Here is a 20,402-nt window from a genome sequence, read left to right as displayed (position 1 = left end):
CACCTACATGTATATTAGGGGTGTGCAACTTAACCACCATAACCGTTAACCGAACCATAATCGATATAACCGAACCATTTTTAACCGATAACCGTCATAACCGATGAGTCGGTTCAATAATTTTTTAAAAACCGCCTTATACGGGTCGGTTTTGATTAAAAATAATTCCAAAACCACCATAACCGAACCGACCCATTTATTTAACCAACAATATGTTTGGGATTAACTTCCACTAACATATTGTTGAATTATATCATTTTGATGATTTTGGTTCTATGTTTGTTATCAAATTAAGTTAAATTTCATTGTTGGATTATATAATGCCATTCTCTTTGTTTGATAATTTGGTAATAATATTATGATTATATACTTTGTTGTATTATGTTATATCGTTTTTTTTAGTAATTTATGCCAAACTTTTAGGCCCAATTACATTGTTTTGGTTATGGTTAACCGACCCACTATAACTTTCAAAACCGATTAACCGAAACCGCCATAACGGGTCGGTTATGGTTATGATTATCCATTAACCGACATGTCGGTTATGGTTATGGGTTTGGCTCAAATCCGCCCCAAATCGACCCATGCACACCCCTAATGTATACACAACCATCACGTAATACACATATACATATATGTATACATAGATACATAAATATATGCATACACATATACAAAGACAAAGATACACAGATACAAATACATATAAATATGCATACACAAATACGCATACACATACACAGACACATATTAATGCGAAATGACACTTCAAAACCGACCCGTATAAGGCGGTTTTTAAAAATTTATTGAACCGACTCATCGGTTATGACGGTTATCGGTTAAAAATGGTTCGGTTATATCGATTATGGTTCGGTTAACGGTTATGGTGGTTAAGTTGCACACCCCTAATATACATGTAGGTGTGTATTAAGTGGTGTGTGTGTATATATATATATATATTATGTGTGTGTAGATAATTATGTGTATCACAAATACTTAATAATTATTTATAGAGATTGATTCTAAGTGTTTTATACTACAAAAGTCAAACATTAGTACCAAATACATATATTTATACACTTATTAGTTTATAGAATTCCAAAATACTAGTTAACATAATACAAAACACATAATTAGTAGTTATTAAGTTTTTATAATACCTATATACATAGAGACCTAATTACTACTTATTATATATTATAACTACTAATATAAGAAAAGAAGCCTAAAACAACTACTCTAGTTGATCTTGTCCATCTGCATTGAAACTAACTGAGAAGATACGGTTCGGCCAGGTCTTCCTCAAAACCACTATATCCAGACTCAGGTGGCTCCATGACAGGTCGACCAACACCACAACTACAATGAACACACATGAACTTTAATAGTAATCAGAGTTGAATAACAAACCCAATTTCACATTTCTGAACACAATGAACTCATATAAACTCAAAATTGAAACTCGATTCATACATGAGAACGGGTGGTGTTAGTGAAAAGGTTTATTGATCATGCCATTGATGTAAATGTCATTTCACACGGCCGACTAACACTTTCGATCGTGTGTTTGAAGAAAACGGCGAGATATGGTTGCAAATTGTGCGGGGGAGGGGGGGTGTTATATTGCTAGGGGGGTTAATGCGAAAGAACTATTTTACCCCCGGAATAAATTTAGCTAACGACTGTTAAGTAACGATGGTCCCGATTGCAAAAAAAAAAAAAAAAAAAAAAACAAACCACGGGGACCATAGTTGTGAAAAAACCACCACGGGTTTGAAAGCTACGTTTTGGGCCTCACCACAGAGAGCAAAACTGCAATTAAGTTTGTCGAAATTTCCTATTCACCATATGTAGATGTCGGTCTCCATTGAAAAAAATAAAAGGTTTTGACAAAGTCGTTATAGATGCAAATCATGTGGCACTAGTTGTACCAAGTGGAGATCTCGTTAAAGCAACTTACTAATGTATAATGGTTACATCTACAATGATGCCATTGTGGTATTTCTACCATGAATATGAGTACTGATGGTCGGGTAAAAGTTGTATATATGTAATATCTTAAAATTTATAATAAATAAATAAAGAAATTTATAATTGTTGAATGTGTGTTAATATTTAATTAAGATTAAATATATTAAAGAGTATGGACCTAGGTGGGAAAAGATGGAATAAGAGATGGGATGAGCCTTAGGTCCATGAGCCTAAGAGAGTATAAATACCCTCTTAAACCTCCATAAAACCCTTAAACCTTCATTCTTATCCATCTTATTCTCTACACACTCTCCTTACTACCCACGACCGCGACTCAAGGGAGATTCAAGACCAAGAACGAGAAACAATTATTGATAGATCTAAACTACAAGAGCAAGATACAAGATTGTAGTTCAAAACCAAGCTAAACCGTAACCTAAAAATGAGTAAAGGTACGTTCTTTATCTTTAAATGTTATGTTTTATGAACGGTTTGCCTTGAGACTTAACCCTAGAGTAGATCGGGTCTAGATAAATATAAAGTTACAAACTTGATGTTTAAAATGGACTTAACAAACTCATGGTTATACACGACTCATAAAAGAAACCCTAGATCTAGCCTTTTGAACGTTTCTAATAAAGGTTCAAGCTTGATGGTTGCACGGGTTAAGTCTTGGCCGAAAACGCTTCGGGAAAATGTTTTGGAATGACACCGAACCATAATAATTTGTTTAGGTCAAGAGATGTAATGATTATAGTAGTAAACGAACCTAAAGGCTACAGCTCGATCGATTACAAATGGACATTTCGATTACAAATGCCCCACTCGATTACTTTGGGCAAGTCGATTACAACGAGAGTTTGAATACAACCTTGTGCTCGATTACAATAGCCATAATCACATGCACTGATAAACTCGAAAACAAGTATGGACTCGATTACATTGAGGTTTGAATACAGTGTGGTATTTGATTACAAGTCAGATTCGAATACATGTACTAGTTCGATTGCTTCACGTCACTCGAATGCATGGGATACATTCGAATACACTGGACCCATTCGCATACATCATGATAGTCGAATACAATGAGCGTGTTCAATTAAAATGAGCGTGTTCGATTACATGGTGACATTGATTACATCATGGAGACTCGAACACAATGAGGGAACCCGAATACATTGGATGAATTCGCATACAGTAAGGAGTTCGAATACATGCTTATGGTCGCATACAATGTATAATTCGGATACATTCTGCTAATCGCACACATTAAGTCCAGTCGAATACAATGCCTAATTCGCTTACAACATGTGACTCGAATACAACTATATAAACCGATTACACTATTAGATTCGAAAACAATAAGCATATTAGAATACATTGAAAGAAAGGAATACATTGTATGCAAATACAAGAATTTGAATACATTAGTGTTTAAGGATAAAATATTCTAAGTAAAATGTGTTCTAAAACAAGACCAATAGAATAGACCAGACTTGGCTATTTTGGCTGAAATATGAGTAATATGATTAGGATGAGTATTGATACGCATGATTAATGTACAGTTAGCAAAGCTCAGTTAAGGGAATAACAATTAACCGTGAACTAAACAGGATCCAAGTGAGTTTCTAGCCCCATTCCTTGTTATGTTTTTGGGGCTGTGTGCATATTCGATGTGATTAGTTAATACACTTGCCTTAAGTGGTAAGTGTACCATCAGGTGAACGATTAAAGATATGATTGTTATATATGATGTATGAATGATGTATGTATGTATAAAAGTATGTAATGAAATGAGTATGCATCAAGGTATGATTAATTATAAAGAAAGGTATGGAAAGAAAGGTTAGATAGGGAACATACCCTAATAATACCTATGAATGCAGGGAACAGACCCTAATAATATCTGCAAATTTAGGGAACATACCCTAATAATATATGCGAATGAAGGGAACATACCTAATAATATCTGCGAATGTAGGGAACAGACCCTAATAATATTTTCAAAGGTTATAAGACGAGGTATATGTATATGTATATGTGTATGTAGAAAACAAAAGAACGAAAGTATGATTGTATGAATGTACGAAGAAAGGTAAATAAATAGGTACGTATATGTACCTTCGGGTGCGTATATAAGAATGTGTATGGTTGTATTGTATGTTACTTTTATTAACTAGAACTCACTCAGCATAGCTGACTTTTAGAATGCATGCAGGTGAGTAGAATGAGACAGCTAGCTTGAGCGAGGCACATGGCAGAAGAATAAGAGGCTGACATCTGAAGACTCAAGATGTTTTTATGTTTAATGTTTTTAAATTGAAAGACAAGGATGTTTAATTAAGACAAGTTTATGAATTGTTATGAATGCTTAATGAAAGTTTTATATTCCGCATAAAGTTCTAATTAACTCTGATATTTAGAATTGTGCTTATGAGTAAATCTAACGTCCAAAGTAGGGCACCGGCAACGGGGCCTTACAATATATTATTATCTTAATTGTTTAGTTTTAGTTTAAATATTGTGTGAAAATTGGTACTTCAAGCGTGTTTATGTATTTCAAGTTATCAGACGCTAAGGATGCTTATCGGGGTAATTTACGGGCTTGTAACGAAGACTTAAAAGAGTAGAATTGATCGGCACACTTTCCTATGCAGAAAACAAGATTTACAAGAAAGTCCATGTCAAATGTCCCCTTCATGCGATGCTAATGGACCAGAATAATCTCCTTCGTGCGACTCGAAGCAGCTCAAGGCTGAAATCAACTATTTTATCCTTCGTGCGACGCAAAGGAGTTCTTCAAAGCCAGTTCGCGACGCGAACTAACATCAGGCAAAAAATTATATATAATCAGTTTTGAGCCCCTATTTCGATCTATCCTTCATTCCAGCAATCAGAGAGAATCCCTAGGATGACTTTGCACCATCTCGGAGCTTCCGTTTCGTGTGTTCATCACATGCTTCCATCCGTTCATCAGATAAGCGAAACTTTCGTGATGCCGATGTTAGGCTAAAATCATTGTATTTGCTTTAGGCTAGGGTTTAGCGTAAACAAACTATGATCAGATTCTATGTGTTTCAATGATTAAGAACTTGATTGAGTTTTATTATTTGATCTTGTCTACTTTGTTAATTGATTGTTTAAACATTTATTATTTTTTGATTGTCAAACTTTGAATAACTTTTCTGGTTGGGTTCATCAACTTTTGGGTTAGTTCTTGTGTCATTTAACTAATAATATTTCTAGTTACTGAAATTTAATTGGTTCTCATAATATAAAGTGGTAATTAGGTAGACCGGGTTCAGTTGTGTCAACAATTCGGTTAGTGTATCGTTTGTCATCATAACTAAACTATTAGGTATAGTAATTATTGTGCATTTAATTTATATGAATTTGTTATTAGTTGGTCATCACATTACCTGAACCTGAAGTGAATCGTTTTCCCATAATTGTTTATAGTTAATTAAAAGTAATTGTGTGTTTCAAATCAGCTTTTCTAAATTTCTTGACATCGATTGTCCACATAGAATAATAATTAATTAGTCATGTGCATTAATTGCACTTTCCATTGATTCCCTGTGAAGACGACCTTAATTACCAATACTAGTTATAGATATTTAAGTGAATTAGAATACTTGTTTTTTTCATTTGAGCACGACATCCACATCAAAACGACATCATTGCCCAAGAATCAACGCGCAAAGTGCTAGTTTAGTTTTTAGTTTTTGTTTTTATTATTTCTTCATTGATTTTACGCGGGGTTTTAGTATTTTTGTGTGTGCAGGTAATCTTACAGGTTAATGCAGACATGATATTCCCGTGAGAAAGAGCCGCTACAGTTTGATCCAGAGATTGAAAAACAGCAAAGAGAAACCGAGCATCAGCAACCCAATTTAAACCGAAAACCAGAAGCCACAACTTCAATACCAAAAAAAGCAAACATGAGTAACCAAAAAAATCAAGACCTAAATGACTATCAAAACGATAACGAAGATCAACCACCGAACCAAGAAGAACCCCTTCCTCAAAACAACACACCACCTAACCGAAACCAGAATGTTAACCGTAATAGTAACCAGGTAAACCGTGGAGGGGGTAACCCTAACCAGAGAAGACAACTGAACTTTGATGATAACCTCTCAGTTAGATCCGCTCCACTGAATAATGAAGGGCCAGTAGAGTTTAGAGAATAGGGGCTATGGGTTAACATAGGGAATGCTATAGATCGTTATGAAGATGAAGACAAGTTTTAGGATGCTCATCGGGGTCAATATCAATATTAACAAAACAATCAAGTACCTTAACAAAATTAGTACCCACAGTTCAACACCCCAGAAACCAGCAACAACAAGCACCGAGATACCAGAGCAACATGGGACCGCAGGCTCCTTACTTTGATTATGATGATGGGGTTTCGAGGGCTTATATTCCACCACCAGTAAGAGGGGTTCAGAGCCATTTTATTCCACAAGTGGCCACCCGCTGCCGATTATTCTTTGAGTTAGAGATGGGAGAACCTTTTCAGTGAGAAAGAATAGTTTAACCGGTCTACCCACTTTTCATGGAAAAGCCACCTAAGAATCATATTTGCACTTGACTGATTTTAATTCCATCCGTGTTACTATCTCAAGTTAAGTGTTACTTCAGATGAAGTGAAGATGGTTGTGTTTCAGTTTAGTTTGAAGGATGCAGTAGAACAGTGGTTTCTATCACTACCATCAGCCAGTATTTAAACGTGGTGCGATTTGGCACAACAGTTTTTAGACGAATATTACACGCCACATAGAACTACAGAAGATTGAAACACCATTCGTAACTTTCAGCAGCATGCAGGTGAAACCTTCTATGAGTCGTTTCAGAGATTCATATTGTTACTAAGGACTTGCCCTCATCATGGAATTTCTTGTGACATCCCACATCAGTTGGGAAGGAGAACTAAGCCTTCTTTATAAGGAGGTGGATACCTTCCCCATTATAACGTGTTTTCGGTGCTTAATGGTAGTGGATGAGAGGAGAATTCCACAGTTAAGCGTGCTAAGGTGAGAGTAGTATGAGGATGGGTGACCACCTGGGCAACCAAAATCAAATCCGTGAGGCGATGGTGGTACGTCCCGAACAAAGCGGACAATATTATGGTGCGGTGGTAGCTTGGATTTTACATTGTCCAATGGGAGTTAATAAAGGCATTCCATTACAGTCTATCTACACGATGATGTTTGAGATCTCCAAGCTACCACTAACAGGTCTTTCTTAACAAATGATGAGAATATGGATTGTAGACACTTGGAGAGACAAGCAACAAACTCTAAGAGAAAGGTTCGGTCAAACAGAATGGTGAAAAGGGCAATTGTTAAAACGGTAGGCAGTAAAGGGTAGGATGAAAGAATGGAGAGATTGTAACGGAAGACGGAAAAGTTGTTAGTTGCGGGTACGAAAGAAAACGTTAAGTCGGGAAAAAACATACCAAGTTTGTGAAGGGTGTGGTGAGTTGGGACATGAAGTGGCGAGTTGTGGGGTAGTACAAGACGAGGAAGATGAGGAAAAAGATGTCAATTATATTTAGGGTGAAAGAAGGTACAATAACAACAATATAAACTCAAATACCTACCATCCGGGCCTTAGAAATCACCTGAACTTCAGCTATGGAAATCCAAACACTTAGCAGAACCCGAACTTTCAAGGTAGTTCTCAGAAAACAGGTTATGAATCAAACTAGAAACAATATGAGAACAACTCGGGTAATGGTCAAAGCGGGTATAATGAGAGACAGTCTGGTGGGTAAATAAAGGGTATCAAAAGAGTTATCAGCAGGGGCAAGGGAATTCTTCGGGTAATAAAGAAGAGTAGATTAAGGATGTAATGGAATTCTTAAGGCAAATGAAGGCAGATTAGGAGACTCATAATAAAAGTGTGGATCAAAGATTGGAGCTCCAAGAAAAAGCTAATATTGCAAGAGATAAACATGTGAGTCAGCTAGCAAAAGAAGTGGCAAGTTTCAAGAGAAATCCATCCAAACTACCATGTGACACTTTGAAGAACCCAAGCAATTAGAATAACAGTTCCTCGAGTTGAAAGAATACTCATATTAACCAGGTAAGTACCCTTAGGAGCGGTAAGATATATTATAATGGGGTAGATCCACCATCATCATTCGTTGAAGGGGTGGTGGAAGATTTGGATGAAAATGGGAATAGTGATGATGATGTGGAAATCGAACCAATAACTATACCAAAAAAACTAATTAATAAAAATTTAAATGAATCGATAAATAAACAGGAAACACCAACCGCCAAGGAAATGGGTCCAACGAGTAAAACCGTTCCATTTCCTCGGGAATTGGTCAATCCCGCAACATAATCATCGCTTAAAAAGAGGGGGCCCACAACAGGAGAAATGTGGGAAGTGTTCAAACAAGTAAAAATTAATTTACCCCTCAATGATGCTATTAAACAAGTCCACGCGCATGCTAAATATTTGAAGGACTTGTGTACTAAAAATGAACTCGCAAACTGTCTAAACAAGTTGATTTAACTGCTAACGTGAATCCTTCCACCCAAGCTTCAAGATCCGGGAACGCCAATAACACCCATTCAAGTGGGCGATTTTAAAAACGACAAGATCGTTACTAAATCTTAGAGCCTGGGTGAGTATTCTCCAGGGAAGTTTATATGACCAATATGATTTTGGTCTACTTAGAAAAGCCGACACCACCGTGGTGTTGGCTGATTTGACACTTAAGCTTCCTAGGGGAATTGTCACAGATGTGATTGTTATGATCGAGGATTTTTACTAACCGGTCTACTCTCTGGTTCTATATTATGCCACAGTTGACATATTTGATCACATTCATCATCTTCATTAAAAAACCATAGGTTTCAATATGTTAATCCGTTCCATGTTTGATCAAATTAGTTTAGGGGTTTTGTTAGATGCATCAACGTGATTAAAGACCGTATATTACTTACTTGATTATGTTCTTGATTGATGGTAAATGGAGCTTGGACGGAAAACAAACTTTGAAGATCAAAGGTGGAATACAGAGAGTATTTTCGTGTAGATTGATGATTGTAGCAAGTTTATATGTGTTTTAGGTCCTATTTATACTATAAATTGTATAGGCTTTAATGATCCTTAATGGTATTTTGATTATTATCCGGCGGTTACCCGGACTAATTCACGTTATTGGATGTTGAAAAATGCGTTATCATCGTTGATTACAGTTTTCTGTTATGTTATAACAAGTTTACAAGCTTTTAATTATGACATTAAGCGAGTTTAAACGAGGTTTGGAGACTGTCGGCGCCGGATTCTGGTCACCAGAGATTTTGTCCGAGAAAGAGACGAGGACGGGATGGGCTGGGTTGGTTTATATTAATATTTTATTATATTTAAATATATTTACACAATTAACCCTCAACTTTCATATTGTTTTAAATAAGAAATTTTAATTATAATTACATATTGGACCTTGTATTTTGAAATGTTTAATAATTGTAATAAAAAGGTTATAAACTTGGATATTTTCATATTATACCAAGATAGTTTGAAAATTGGTTAAACAAATACTTAAATCTCGGAGTTTAACACGAAAATAAAATGAATGATCAATAAATTTAAATCATCGCGAATAATTATATTAATGATGAAGATGAACAAGAATTCATTGAAACGGTAAAACTGGTCGGTTTAACAAATACAATACAAATAATAGAAACTGACAAGTGTCACATAAAATATATGAAACGAAACTTGAGATATGTATACACACACATACACACACACACACCTATATATTTATAAACAAAAACCAAAAATTGGCTTTTCGAATTTGAAAATTAACGAATGTTTCAGGGCGTTGTTTGATCATTTGCAGGTACCATTGCTAGATTGTTTAAGGCCTCCTACTGAGGTGGGTGGATCAGGATATGCTGGTTATGGGTACGAGGCAGGAGTTTCAGGAACCGGCGAGGCCGGTGATGACGAGTAGTTTGTGGTGGTAGTAGCAGCAGCAGCCGATACTTTTCGGTTTATCTTTTATTTTTCCCTTATTTTTGTTTTTATCTTATGATAGTCTGTATCTAAATAATATAGTATTCAATGGAAAAATGTACGGGACAATCGGATGGGTAATATATGCATGACTTTTATAACTACTGCTGCTTTTTGTATACCTGTGTTGTATTTGAATTTTGTGGGTGCAGTTCACTATAAATCCTCATGAGACCCTGCTATTTGTATACCTGTGTTGTATTTGAATTTTGTGGGTGTAGTTCACTATAAATCCTCATGAGACCTTCATTCATACGAAAGTGAGTTAGGTCTTTTAACATATTTACTCGTTTAACAAATAATCATGAAATTTATTTAACTCGACTTGGTAATTGAAATTAACAATTTTACAAACAATTTAGAAGACCTATTCTAAATGTTGTGAGAAGCATACTTCTACACGTTTGAAAGTTTGCAGATATTGTTGAGTGAGTTGAGGAGACAGGTGCGTTTAGAGCAAACACGAGTTCCCATAAGTTACTTATTGTCTAATCAGGTGATTTCGGTTTCATAATTTTCTTTATTTTACTAGTTTCATTGTTAAAAGTGTAATTCTATAATTGTATAATTTGATAGGAACATCATATTAAGCCCGGTGTTTAAAATTAATAAGTAGTAAGTTTTAACCCCGTCTACGAAAATTTTATTTTAAATGCTAAATTTTTAACATTGAGCACAATGTTCACCTCAAGTGTGGGGATGAAGGAAATTGAAATTTTTGCCATAGAGTACCTTGATTGTGCGCAAAAGCCGAAGTTGTAACTTGTTAATTGCTATTATTAATGTCAAGTAGAGGTCTTTAGTCATGGTCAGTTTTTAAGCTTCTTGAAAGTATTCATATCAAATGTTTTTAAAAAAATATGTAAATTAAAATGGACCGTTTAAATGGAGATCACAAGTCATGGGGACTGGTACACATGTTTTATATCGGTAGCCTAATTCCTCCCGTGCATGTGTGAGAATTGCTTTATATATAATACAAATATAATATATATAGATACATACACATGTCATATGAGTGCCATAAAGAGTGTAACAAGTATGTTCAGGATATCTAGAACTTGTTTGTCATATGCATGTCAAGATCTTAATACCACCACCTGTTTGGAGAATTGGGACCGTAGAAACCCATATATATTGGCCTTTACATAAAAAAGATAAAATAATACTCCTACCCTACATTATCCCCAAGGAGCCAAGTTTGTGTCTTTTCCCTTTCATTTGTTAAACCCGAATTACAAGCCATGTTAGCATTGACCATTTATTTTAACCTTATGGATGAAAACCTGATATGTTAAGATTTATATATAATTTGTTTGTCGAGCATAGTACACAATGTACGTATGTCTCGAGTTAGTGTATATATTGATGTTAGTATTTGTTAAAAAAAGAAGAAAAAAAATGAAAAATTAGAAAACTCAAAAAGAGTCAATGTTTAAGTTGTAAATAGCAGTCAGTTTGTAGTTTGGATTTTTTATGTAGTGTTTGAATAAATTGGGTTTCATCCAAAATAAGTCACTAAATATATCCTATTCCACCTGAACCTAAGCCACTGCAAAAACCTTGGTCATATTCTTTATACAATTGGTGGGTAATGAGTGGAGATATTATCGGCTCGCAAGCTTATTATTTTGTGTTCATACTTGGTATAAAGGGCAGAGAAATACTAACACATTTTTTGTTGGTCCAGATATTAAACCAAGAGAAGTAATATTATATTATGAGGGGTGTAATCATGTGTGCTTTAACCGAAAACAAAGTACACTCATTTGGGCGGTTCCAAAGTTTTAAATGCATTATTAAATTGTTTGGTGGGTTATCAATCTTGACAGTGTCAGTTCTTCGGAAATGCGTATGACCTTATACCTTACTAGTATTAATAATGATAATTGACGAACCATCGATTCGAGGTGTATGTCTTGCATGAGAGTTTGTTTGAGGGCAAACAAAAGATAAGTGTGGGGATGTGATGGTCGGGTAAAAGTTGTATATATTCTAATCTTAATTGTTTTGTTTTAGTTTAACATATTGTGTGAACATTGGTACATCAAACGTGTTTACGTGTTTCAGGTTATCGAACGCTAAGGATGCTTATCGGAATGATTTACGGACTTGGAATAAAGACTTAGAAGAGTGGAATGGATCGACACGCTTTCCTATGCAGAAAACAATTTGTCCATGTCAAATGTCCCCTTCGTGCGAAGCAAAGGGACCAGAAGAATCTACTTCGCGCGACGCGAAGCAGCTCAAGGCTAAAATCGACTATATTGTCCTTCGCGCGACGCAGACAAACATCATACGAAAAATTGGACATAACTTTAATATAATTAGTTTTGAGCCCCTATTTCAATCTATCCTTCATTCCAGAAATCAGAGAGAAACCCTAAGACGACTTTGCACCATCCCGAAGCTTCCGGTTCGTCATTTCATCACATGCTTCCAATTTTTCATCAGATAAGCGAATCTTTCATGATGCCGATGTCAGGCAAAAACCATTGTATTAACTTTAGGATAGGGTTTTGTGTAAACTAACTATGATCATATTCTATGTGTTTCAATGATTATGAACTTGATTGAGTTTTGTTATTTGATCTTGTCTACTTTGTTAATTGATTGTTTAAACAATTATTGTTTTTGATTGTCAAACTTTGCATCACTTTTCTGGTTGTGTTCATCAACATGTAGGGTTAGTTCTTGTGTCATTGAACTAATAATCTCTAGTCATTGCAATTTAATTGGTTCTCATAGTATAAACTGGTAATTGGGTAGACCGGGTTCAGTTGTGTCAACAATTCAGTTAGGGTATTGTTTGTCATCTTAACTCAACTATTAGGTCTAGTAATTACGGCGCATTTAATTTATCTGAATCTGTGATTAGTTGGTTAATCACATTACCTGAACCTGAAGTGAATTGTTTTCCCATAATTGTTTATAGTTAATTAAAAGTAATTGTGTGTCTCAAATCAGCTTTTCTAAATTGCTTGGCATCAACTATCTGCCTAGAATAATAATTAATTAGTCATGTGTCTTACTTGCACTTTCCATTGATTACATTTTAATTCTTGGGTTGGGCCTTATACTCGGGTTAAACAACAATTGAGCCAACAATCAGCCCCCCATGTGTTGTATCCGACTCACCCCTTAATTTCCTACTCGAAATAGACGGGTTTTCAACTTCACGATTGTCATCATTATCTTGATTCTCCCAAGGCTTTTCATGATCTCTTGCAATGTTCTTTGGACTCCACTTGGCTTGAAGGCACACTTGCTTCGTTTGATCATTAGACGCCTTCCTTTGGGCTTGAATCACTTTCTTGACAACACGGTTAGTTTCTTGAACTCTCGTATTTGGAATTTGAGTTTTGAAACTTGGATCTTTAATTGGAATCTGACTCGTAACCGACTTAACTTTTTTCAGTCCAATACTTTGAAGATCCCGACCTGCAAAATTCTTCAATCCAATGATAGCTCGTTTACCGGGACTTGTTATCTTGAGGCCAATCTTGTACAATCGGTTCTTGGTCCTTGTCACCTTCGTCAAAAGCTTACCAGTATAATATTTAATGGTTAGAAAATCATGTTTCATGTGAATCTTGCATCCACCTTTCGTTGCTTGCCCAAGACTTATGATATTACACAGTAGGCTCGAGATGTAGTAGACATCAGTCAACAGGTGTTGCTCCCCTGTTTTTCCTTCAATCAGGACCGACCATTTTCCCCCGAAGATTAATACAAGATTCATCTCCAAACTTCACCTTTCGTGTGAGTTGTTCATTCAATTCATAAAAATACATTTTATTACCCGTCATGTGATTCAATGCTCCGTTTTCGAGATACCAAACATCTTTCTCCATCAGTTCGGTTTCGAAACGTTTTGGAGTCACCCTGTCTTCATTCAGAAAAACCGTTTTCTGATCACCTTTTATCATAAACAAAGATGGATCAAAATCAACAATTTTGTTCAAATTAGATTCTTCCTTTTTCTTCATATGTTCCGGACACATAGACGTAAAATGACAGAACTCGGTTGTCGATCATTGGTTCTCCATTGACGATCATTGGTTCTTCTTTGACCCGTATACCTTGACCTACGATGTTGACCATCTCGGTTGTCACAACTATCTTGATCTTCATCATCTCGATCTTGACTTCCGGTTTCACGGCCTTTTCCACGTCCCTGTACACTCGGCAACCCTTACCTCGGCTACCAGACAGATCATACGACTTGCCTTTGTAACTACTTTTCGACCGATTGAAAAGTAACCGACCTTGCGAATTTGAAGCGTGTTCTTTCCCTCGAAGACGTTCCTCAAATACCCTAAGTCTTTCAACAACATCTTCAAACATTATACTATCAAGATCAACACTTTGCTCGATTGAGGCTACAAGTTGAAAGTCCTTATCTGGAATCGCGTCCAGTAACTTCTTCACCAAGACGTCTTGCTCGAACACGTGACCTAGACTCGTTGCCTTTGAAACCATACTTGTTATTTTTCATGCAAACTTGTCAACAGTCTCGTTTTCCACCATCTTGAGTTCTCAAATTCACTTTTCAACGTTAGCAGTTGAGCCTTTTGAACTCGCTCAGCCCCAACATACCGTGCTTTCAAATCCGTCCATATTCTCGGGCATTCTTGTATTAAGAAATCTGAAGAAAAATATCACCATCCACCACTTGAAACAAAAACACTCTTGTCGTTTTATTCATCTTCACATCAATAACCGCATCCTCATTCAGTTGAACAACTTCCCATAACTCTTGATCATCTAAGATCGTTTCCACCACAATTGTGCATCTGATGTAATTAGTTTCGTTCAGCTTTGGAACCTGCAGCGATATCTCCCCACTCACTTTGGGTTGGATTATCGGATCTTCTTTGTCACCTGCCATTGACGGTGTTGAACCCCCTTGCTCCACTTCGTTGGAACAAATACAAACAACTCAGTCTGAACAACTTTTCATAACCGAACTTGTTTGCTAGAATGGAAACTCTGAATTGAACCGTCTTATTCAACCCAAATAAAACCGACAACAATGGTTAAACCTTCTTGTATAACCATAAATATATCAAACCTCACTTGTTTGATTTTCTTCGAACCGAACCCAGAAAAAATAATCTTAAATTGCTTTTGCTTAAAATATTCTTCTTTCCTTTAATCTTGTCTTGGTTGCGATAAAAGTTGTGTTTTGACTTTTGTGCCTTCTTGTGCACAAGATGAATACTGTGCAACCTTGTCCACACAAATCCAAATACGTTTTGTGATACTTTTAATCCTTTAATCACAAAACAAGTAAATCACACAAATCGAAAAGCTGCAAATTAATTTCCCATGTGCTATAAAACCCAATCAACAGAACAACCTTTTATATCGATCACTACTACCGGACAAGCAACTCTGATGGCTAATCTTAGATGTTGTCGTTGTCGTTGTCGGAATAATGATCGCCACCGTAAAAGGTCCGACCTTGAAAAGTAACTCTGATTCGGAAACCCAACTTGGTTTTGATATGCGCCGATTGAAGATTCTCCGACATCCACAGATCATTGTTGCTGTAAACTCACCGCTGATTTCAGAACTCCGATTATCGATTTCTTGAACTTAATTAGCTAAAATTCCAATTCAAGTCCTGGATCGATAATCAAACACGAAGTAAACAAATAACTCTTGTTTATTAATAAGAAAATCTAACTCAAAAAACTGATTACAAACTATCAAACCCTAACTCGGTTTGACTCTTAACCCTAACTTGGTTGCATCAACTTTATGACAATCCCTAACTTGATTGTCCCTATTTATAATGTTAACTCAACGTAGCTAACAAGAAACCTAATTGCGCCTTTTAATTCTTGGGTTGGGCCTTACACTCGGGCTAAACAACAATTAAGCCAACATTTAAGTAAATTAAAATACTTGTTTTTTATTAAAACACAACATCTACATAATATACCCGTTTATTTCAATGTTTTTAATTCCCCAACGGTGGTGGAACATCTATGGCTATTTTAAGTTGAACTCAATATTCCTCTATAGTTTGTTTCCATTATAAATTTTATTTTAAATCCATAAAAGAGTAACATAGCCCACTTGTATGATTTTGTGAACTAAATTAATACCAAGCAATGAATATGAGCAAACCAATGTCCCAAAGACTAAGTTGCGTCTAGTAGGAATTTTTCCATGAAAAAGTTAAATTTACTAGAAAAATTTTATCCCACTAAGCTAGACATCTTAAATGTTTTTTTATTTTTCTGGTGAAGATACATAAAGCTTACCGGAAGGTTGAGGTGTTTATCGGTTTAGGTTTTTCAGTTTGATTTTCTTCCAATCAAACCAAAAGCCATACCGAATTCAAAATGATTAAAGTTGAATTGAAAACCAAATTTGAATTTTGTTTAGTGTTAATTTCAAACTGAGAAAACCAAATTTAAGATTATATGATTTACATTTCACAAACCAATCTCAACGTCAGAATAGATAATAAGTCAGAACAAGTTAGAATGCACAAAATGATAATAAGTTCATGTATAGAGGTTATCATGGCAAATTCTTCAAACTCTTAATTCGATCGATTTTTTTCTCAACTCTCGGGAAAAAAAAGAACAAATAAATATGTGTTAACCGTGCTAATACTAAGCATACATTTATTGAAAAATAAATGAGAAATGACTATCTTCGAATTTATCAAGGTCTTTAAAGTGTTCGTCTGCAAACTTCAATCCACGTTATTGCAACAAATTAACATTGTAAAAGGCAAAGTGGCGAAGTGGTTAACTATCCATGTTTTGAATGAATCCCAAAGTGTTGAACATATATGCAAAACTTGATGGCTCAAAGATGAACTTGATTACTCAAAAATCAGTCTTCAAAATTCAAGCTACATTTATGAAATAAATTTACAAATATTGATGGCTCAAAGATGTACTCATACACTCATTCACTCGAAGTATCAAAGTGTCAAACAAGAATGCTACATTTATCGGGTAACTTAGTGATTTACGATTTCCTAATAGAAAAACAACTTGATGATTCAGAGTTTCCTAATAGAAAAATGACTTGATGATTAAGAGTTCCTAATAGAAAAACAACTTGGTGATTTAGGGTTTCCTAATAGAAAAACCCAAAGTTGATTAAAAATGTAATATTGTAACCGGCTTAATGTTCATTGGGTTGTACAAACACGAAATTCATTAGTCCAATGTATAGGAATCCAATACATAGGAATTTCTTTTCCATTGACTTAACCCGAGTTAAATTTCTTAATTTTGAATTTTGCAATTTCGTTTTGTTTTTTTTTGGTTAATCGGTTGGTAACCAAATATTCAACACCGCTACTGGAACGACTTTATCACTTTTAGAATCTGACTAGCTCTACATTGATTGTGTTATGTTTCAGGCCTAATCTCATATGAGAAAATAAAAGTGAAAGTAAAATGTTTGCATACAAGACTATGTACTCTTTCTAATTTCTATTGTCAATCAGTTTTTAACTAAAAGTAAAACCACTTGCAAAGTTGGATCATGTGTGGTGGATGGAGCCCCTTTGTGGGTGTTGTGCGACATGTGACGCCACGTCAGCATATGGGTTTTTTTTGCTAAAATGAGTGTGGTGAATGGAGCCCTTTCAAATAATTACACTATTATTATTTTATTATCTTATTATCAAAATAAACAAAAAAACAAACCCACCAATCACATTCCACAACCCCCCCCCCAAAACGCCAAAGCTCCCCGGGGGCGTGTTCCCGGCGCTTTGGGCGCTTTCGAGACCCATGACGCCCCACTACGTTTGGTCTTATATAATGTGATGGCGCACAAGGTGCATCCCCAATTAGAGGGAAAAAAATCAACGATAGACAGTGACATCATATCAGCCTTCTATTGCCCGTTGGTTTTAGAGTGTAATATGAACCAAGTAAACAATCTAAGTGATTAGTGAAATAATCGCCAGATTTGACACAATAATTTTTTTTAATCAGCCTTCTATTGCCCGTTGATTTTAGAGTGTAATATGAACCAAGTAAACAATCTAAGTGATTAGTGAAATAATCGCCAGATTTGACACAATAATTTTTTTTTAATCGTCAGATTTGACACAATAATTTTTTTTTTCTTTCAAAAATTAGTCAGTTCCAAATTTATGTTGCAGAAAATCTCTGTTGTATTATTGTTAATTTGTTATGGATATTTGTATGTTAGTATGACTTAACATGCATTTAAAATTAATGTCTATAGTTGTAGTTTACTTGTTCTATAATCACTAATCTTTTTTAGAGCGGAAAACTGTGAAACTAGTTTTTTTGTCCTTATAAAGGAATAAACTAATACCAATGATTCGATATTATATTCGCATGAGTTTCCTTCTACCATGACTAACCTTGTCCCTAACATGGATGCCAGTCACAAACGAATATAATAACAGAACCATTAACCAGAAGAATCTTCTAATTTTGTTTGTCATATGAATATGATAATAGACGTGCATAATGCATGTATCACAAGTAAGAATTAATAAAAAATCACGTGTGCTTATTTTTTGTTAAACAAAGCAAAAATAGGTGATAACAAATAATAACTTTTAAAATTATATTTTATATATATGAAGCAGGAAGTTTATAGAATATATCATTTATATAAATATGATGATCGAATTATATGATTGGTCAATAATATTTTTTAAAATGTAATCACAAAAACAGTAAAGTTTTCAATATGTTTAGAAAATATTATTTCTAATTGCAATGTGGACCATAAGGTTATGTGTAATGGGCGACACTGGGTTTTTCTTTGTGATATTAGGCTACAACACTGCCACCCCAGGCAATTAGTGGACGGTGGGGGGGGGGGGGGTTGATGGAATACCACTACACCCCTAGTCCACCTGCCGACGTGACAGCACGTGTTAAAAATCCCCCTATCACATAGTCTTAATAAACATAATAAACAAAATAACGATAACCTTTATTGAAAACTTAATAAATATTGTGCGTTATAAGCGTAAATAGAGGGGGTGATCCAAAGTTTTGTTTACTCTTCACTCGATTGAACTTTTTATTAATAAACTAACGGCGCTAATTTCTTTTATCTAAACATTTCAATAAACAAAATGTCGATGAAAAAAATCTACACATTTAGATTACAGTCAGAGTCACTAAATTAGTTCAGTCGACATAAAAATGTACTTAACACAATTCATTTTTGGCAAGACATACCATTATTCATGATCCACAAGTACATCTGAACATGTCTTCCACATGCCAAATGACTATGCTACAAAGATCTAAATTTCGTTGGCAAGTGGGTGCATTATTTCAAAAATTTCTTTTTGTTTTCATTGCTTTATAGGAAATTGATCTACAAATAAACCGTGGAATCCGAGTCAACAAAACGTTCATAGCTTAGTCGTTATCCGAAAGGTAAGTTGTGTGTGTTAAAAGGCACAACTAATGGAGACCAAAGGGTAGTTGTGGCTATAGTAAAAGTATAAGGGTAAAATGTAAATATATATAAAGTTGATTAAGATGGTAATGGTAGTTAGTAAACTTTTGCATATAAAAAGTTTGCATCCAATATCTCTTGCTACTAAAATCTATACAGTTGGACCACGAACTAAGATACTAGTGCAATTAAAATGTCAGCTTTGATAGTTAGATTTATCTGGTAAAACGAGCCGTTGTTAGCCTCATTGCAACAAGGGTCCAAAGGTTTTCTAGAATGAGAACAAGTATTCGCTAGATGTGAGTAAAATATATCGAATAAAGAGTGTCTAGTTAGTTGAGGGTAAATTGAACGTTTCTTACTTTGCAATGCAATGGCTGACTTTGGTTTATTTAATGTTTTATCATATGAGGCTTCTTTGCCAATGGGACAATATGACATGCTATGAAACTTGTCCATTGCACTGGATCTTTGTGCGATGGTAAAACATTTATCCATTGGTATTAAAAAAATTAAAATTGCATACCAAATCCATTTAACTATTGTTGTGATCTTTGACATTAAATGCTTGTTAGGTTATTATTAGCCCCCCTATTCCATGTCATGATTCCTTACGCATGATCAAGATAAGTCAACATTTTATGTAATTTTTTAAGAGTGTTTGGTATTATTCAAAATATCCGAGTGAGTTTTTTTTTAGATGAAATGACAACCAACCATATTAATTTTGACGCTACAGAACTGACTCACTCAAGAAAACTATCAAAGGAGAAAACCCACCAATGTGAGAAAAACTATTGAGTTAGGTTTTGAATTAACCATCACCCTGATATCACTGGACCAAAATGACAATTGCAACAACACTGGTCTGATAAGATCTTTCATATGGTCTTGTTAATCTCACCCATGTAGTGTGTTCTAAGACGGACAACGATAAGAAGGAG

At 35.1% G+C, this 20,402-nt stretch overlaps 1 pseudogene across 1 annotated transcript in view; it reads right to left on the bottom strand.

The window, feature by feature from the left end:
- Positions 1–20,402, bottom strand: part of LOC143564242 (serine/threonine-protein kinase STY13 pseudogene) — a 178,492-nt pseudogene that overhangs the window by 25,959 nt on the left and 132,131 nt on the right. The window lies entirely within an intron of this gene.

Source organism: Bidens hawaiensis, unplaced genomic scaffold, assembly GCF_021521415.1.
Source record: "Bidens hawaiensis isolate Kalapana, Puna unplaced genomic scaffold, B.hawaiensis_p1.1 tig00021837_1, whole genome shotgun sequence".
NCBI classification, from domain to species: domain Eukaryota; kingdom Viridiplantae; phylum Streptophyta; class Magnoliopsida; order Asterales; family Asteraceae; genus Bidens; species Bidens hawaiensis.
The sequence above is the reverse complement of the archived record's forward strand: the minus strand, read 5'-3'. Positions and strand labels throughout refer to the sequence as shown.